The sequence below is a fragment of the Priapulus caudatus genome, unplaced genomic scaffold (genome assembly GCF_000485595.1).
Source record: "Priapulus caudatus unplaced genomic scaffold, Priapulus_caudatus-5.0.1 Scaffold314, whole genome shotgun sequence".
Classification (NCBI taxonomy): Eukaryota; Metazoa; Priapulida; class Priapulimorpha; order Priapulimorphida; family Priapulidae; genus Priapulus; species Priapulus caudatus.
In genome coordinates, this window is record NW_014577375.1 from 97,500 (window position 1) to 103,609 (window position 6,110).

Consider the following 6,110-nt stretch of genomic DNA (forward strand, 5'->3'; position numbering starts at 1 on the left):
GACAACACATTTTTTTCTTATTTCGCGACGCACTGCATACATAAACATACATACATACATACATACAATAACATACATAACATACATACATACATCCATACATACATACATACATACAGTACGATCATACATACATACATACATAATACATACATACATACATACATACATACATAACATACATACATACATACATACATACATACATACATACATACATACATACATACATACACTACATACATACAAACATACATAACATACATACATCTACATACATACATACATACAAATACAACATACATACATACATACATACAACAACATAGCATACACATACACTACAATACATAATCATACCATACATAATAATACATACATACATACAAATACATACATACATACAATACATACATACATACATACATCACATACATACATACATACATACATACATACATACATACATACTAAACATACATACATAACACTACATACACTACATACAATTACATACAATAACATAGCATACATACATACATACATACATACATAACATACAATACATACATACATACACATACATACCATACATACAACATACATACATACATACATACAATCAATACCTACATACATACATACATACATACATACGATACATACACATCACATACATACTAAACTCCATATATTGACATACAACATACATACAATTACATACATACATACATACAATACATACATACATACATACATACATACATACATACATACATACATACATACATACAACATACATAACATAAATAACATACAATACATACATACATACATACCATACATACAACTACAACACATACATACATACATACATACATACTCATACATACATCACATACATACAACATACATACATATCATACATACATACAGTACGAATAGCATACATAAGGCACACATACGATATATATACATACATACCATAGCATACACAGTACCCATACTCACATAATCACATACATAACATACATGACATACCATACATCACATCCAACATACACTCACCATACATAATCACACACATCCACAGTACAACATACACACCATACACATCACACTACCATACAAGCCCCATTACACTAACCATACATACAACAAATCATCATACATACCATTACATAACCAATACAGCTACCATAACCCACTACAGCTACAAATCACACATACATAAAACATAGCATACATACATACATACAGACACCTACATACAGTCACCATACATAACTCAAGATACACATAACATACATACATCAGCATCCCCCATAACATACATACATCACCTATACAGTGAGCAGACTACATACCATACATTTGACATACTATAGCATCCATACATACATACATACCCATACATACAATACATACTAATACATACATACATTACCCCATACCATACATACATACACCTACACACTCCACCATACCATGCACCATATCAGCCTCCTCACCCAGTACATACATACATACATACATTACATACATACATACATACATACATACATACAATACATACATACATACATACATACATACATCACATGGACATACATCATAATAATCATACACCATAACCTACATCGAACACCATCTACATCACACATGCACCATAACATACATACATCACATACATCACATACCACTGAACCATACATACATACATACAAGCATAATACATACATATTCATCACAACTACATACACATACATACATGACACACATACAACTACCAACCACCGTACATACCCACGTAGCCATACATACATACATACATACATACTATCACATACATACATACATACATACATACCATCATACCATCACCATACATAACATCATCATACATACATAACATACTATACAATACATACATACATAATACATACATCACATCACAACACTCACCATAGAGCAGTACCCATACATACCACCTAACATACATACATACATACATACATACAATACATACATACCATACACTACATACACATACATACATACATACATACATACATAGATACATAAGCCATCACATACATACACTACATACATAACATACATACATACCATACATACCATTACATACAGTACAATACACGATACATACATTACATACATAACATACATAGCATACATAGCATACATACATAATCCCACATACATACCATACAATACATACATAGCAATACATACATACATAATACAGATACATACACTACATACCATACATACATCACACTACATTACATACATACATACTACAATACAGTAACATACAATACATACATACATACATAACATCCATACATACATTACATACATAAGCAAATACATACAATACATACATACATACATAACCCATACATACATACATACATACTACAATCACAATACATACATACATACAATAACATACCATACATACAGAATACACTACTATACATACATACGATACATAGCATACATAACACATCACATACATACATACATACATACATACCATACCACACATACACTACAGTACATACATCACATGACGATACATACCATACGAATACATACATACATAACATACTCTACATACACTACCATACGTACAAATACATACATACATACCATACATACATAACATCACCCCATAGCGATAACATACCATACAACACTAACCCATACACTCACATACCATACACACACTCTACATACATAACCATACATACATAGCATACAATTCATAACATACAGGAGGGATCACATACCATACAAATGACGGATACACACTACATACACTACATACACTCCACAGGTAATACATTAACGATACACACATCCATACAAACATACATCCCATACCATACGCACCTCATAAAACATCACATACACACATAACCACATAACATGACATACATAAGCACCTGACAGCTACGATCACATCACTAATACGCACTACCATACCATACCATAGCACACATACATAACATCAGCAAACAGTACATACTACATACATGACATACCAACTCACCATCACAACACCTACACATACGCTACTAGCACCACCCATCCGACTCACATACATACATACTACACGTACATCAGCAATACAATACACAATAGCGGCCAGCCCACCCATACATACATACATACATAACATAGCATACATACATGAATACAATGACATACATACATACATACATAAACATACATACATACATACATACATAGATACATACAACAGTACGATAGGCACATAACACTTCACCATACATACATACCATAACATACATACCATAACGTAACAGGGTGGAGCATCAGCATACATACATACATACATACAAGCATACAGGTACATACCAGTACATGGGACGATCACCATACACTACCCTACATAATCACTAACCCATACATACATATCACAATACCCTACAAATCACGACTGACAATCCACATACCCCATAGCACAAGCAAATACCTGCAACTATAAAATCTCCAACAACAGGAGGTACTACACACACCCTAAATACCCACTCGCGTAACAAGATATCTGTATAAGCTCCTACTATACCACATGGGCGAGCGGGCGGTCACATTGACACTCGCCGACCAGTCAACACGTGTACGCTGGGCTGATAGGTACTCGAACGTATACAGAAAGCTAACTAATAACGTCCAGCACAACATCATCCTGTAGTAACTAGACTCACCGACACGAACTCTGTCCCATAATAACCTTTTTTATCTTTTGTGAAGGATTAACTTCGGGAGCGACCGAACCGGGGTTCATCCCTGAAATTTTCGTCCGAGATCCGGATCCAGTGCCAAAACTGCATGCCGCTGCGCCATCGCCATGCGGCCCGTACCCGCTAATGTCGCGCGAAAAAAAAACTACATGCGTTCCTCTCTAACAATGCTTTACGACCCTAGCTACTGCACTACTGTCTCGCAACCCATCTCACCTTCCAAACGCGTCGTATTCACAATAATCTTAAAAGATTGTTTTCACGCAAACCCACGCTTCCGTGGGTTCCCCACCCGTCCTCTCACAGTGCGTAAAAATCATTTCCGCCCCATTGCTTACCAAATGACAACTCAGAGCAACCAAAATCAGAGGCAAAAGCACCGTCTATCCAGTCCTGGCCTGCACGCGCGCAACAGATACAGAGCGAGAGACGCAGGCTAATCCGCAAGACTCGAGACCATCTGAGGTCTGTCTGGATTGTGTTGTAAATCGCGCAATGATCTTTAAGAGACCTCGGCAACGCCAGCGCAAGTGGAGTGTTCTCGCAAAAAACAACGGCACACATAACCCCGCGACCTGAAAGTGAACATGTAACACACCATAGTCACGATCCGACAGTCAGCGCACAGGGTAACACCGCCCGATGTACGCAAGGCAACCGTAGGGTATTCTTTCACGCCCAATAAGCGGCGATACGCGCCCGCCCACTTCGCAGCGCAATGCCATTTGCCATGCGATCTCGCACGAAAAATTCAAATGAACCCCCGTGTCGTGCCAAATACACGCCGCCTACCACGCAAAATAAGTTATAACCCCCAACCCAAATAAGACACTTATATGAGTATTCATTGTACGATACACATAATGTAAACCCAAACCCAGAACCGGCATAGGTTTCACAAAGTCTCCCATCCCCCTTTTCTGGGACGGGAATGCCCCCGACGCTGCACATCAACCCAGCCCCACACGCCCCCCGCCACCCGGACTCGGCCGGTTATGCAGCCTGGCTCCCACCCGCTGTTCCGGAGCATCAACCCAACGACACTATCGCAAAACTGGCCGTTTATACACTCACCACCGAACCCCTTTCTCCCGCATATGTTACCGGCCCCCCCCGGCGAACTTACTATGTATCGCAATACTCGCCGGCGGCCTCGCTAATTAGAAGCGTCAATATAAACCGTTACAAACAAATCTCCGCAAGGACGACGCGCGGCCGAATGATACTCCCGAAGGCGCCCACATTTCTGTTGACCTCAGGTGACGTAAAAGCATTTCCAAATGCGCCATGGGCACGAGCGATCCTCGCAAACTCAGCGCCTCCGATTCTGGCTCGTCGAACCAGCTCTTCCACCACCCGAATGTACCGCGGTAACGCATCAGACAGTCAAAAGAAATGGCGCTCAAGTATATTCGCCGCTCGATCACTTCGCAATTACTTTTGTAAGCAGGTTACCATTCACGCTTAATAGACCCAGAGATATTGCGCATACACTAGATAAGTTCTCCAGATAGCCGAGAACCAGTTCGTGTGAGAATAAACCCAAGGGTTGGCACAGCTTTCGTACCGATAATCTGCACCAGAAGCGCACCGCCCCCCTAAGCGGAGAGGAAGCGGAACAATACCCGCACGAGCTCGGTCTACTCGCCCGATTCCTCCAGCAGAAAAGGGACTAGGAGAACTTTGCGGTGCAAGATACACTTACATCGAACGTCCAGTATGCGCGGCAGTATGGGGGCGCCTAACCTAACCCTAACCCTAACTTCTAACCCCCCGGACCCCCAGACACCCTACGACCCTGAAACCATAACCCTAACCTAACAATAACCAACGTTGTTCCACAGGAAGATTACGGGTTAGAATTAGGGTTAGGGTTAGGGTTAGGCGCCCCACATACTGCCGCCGCAACTAGGACGGTCATAAAGTGTATTCTGCACCAGACTTTCGTAGACCATGATCCGGTGCGTTGGGATTTGGTCTACCAATCTATTCGTATCTAGCGTATATAGGGCGAACAGAACTAATCGGACTCTAGCTGTAGCCCTGTACGGCCCTATCCTGTCACCTGGATAGCCTCGATAACGCCCAGCACGACCCAACTCTGCGCGCTTAATCTTGCGCTATGCACCCCAGCACCACCTAACTTTTAGACTCTCTGTACACAAAAGCATCCTATAAATAACTAAGAATAACCCCAAACTAAAATACTATAAAGACGTAAAGTACTAACTAACCAAGTATACACATCTAAACGATACATCCACCAAGTCAAAAACACTGCTTTCCAGATTCTAACACCTGTACGCGCGCGCACCT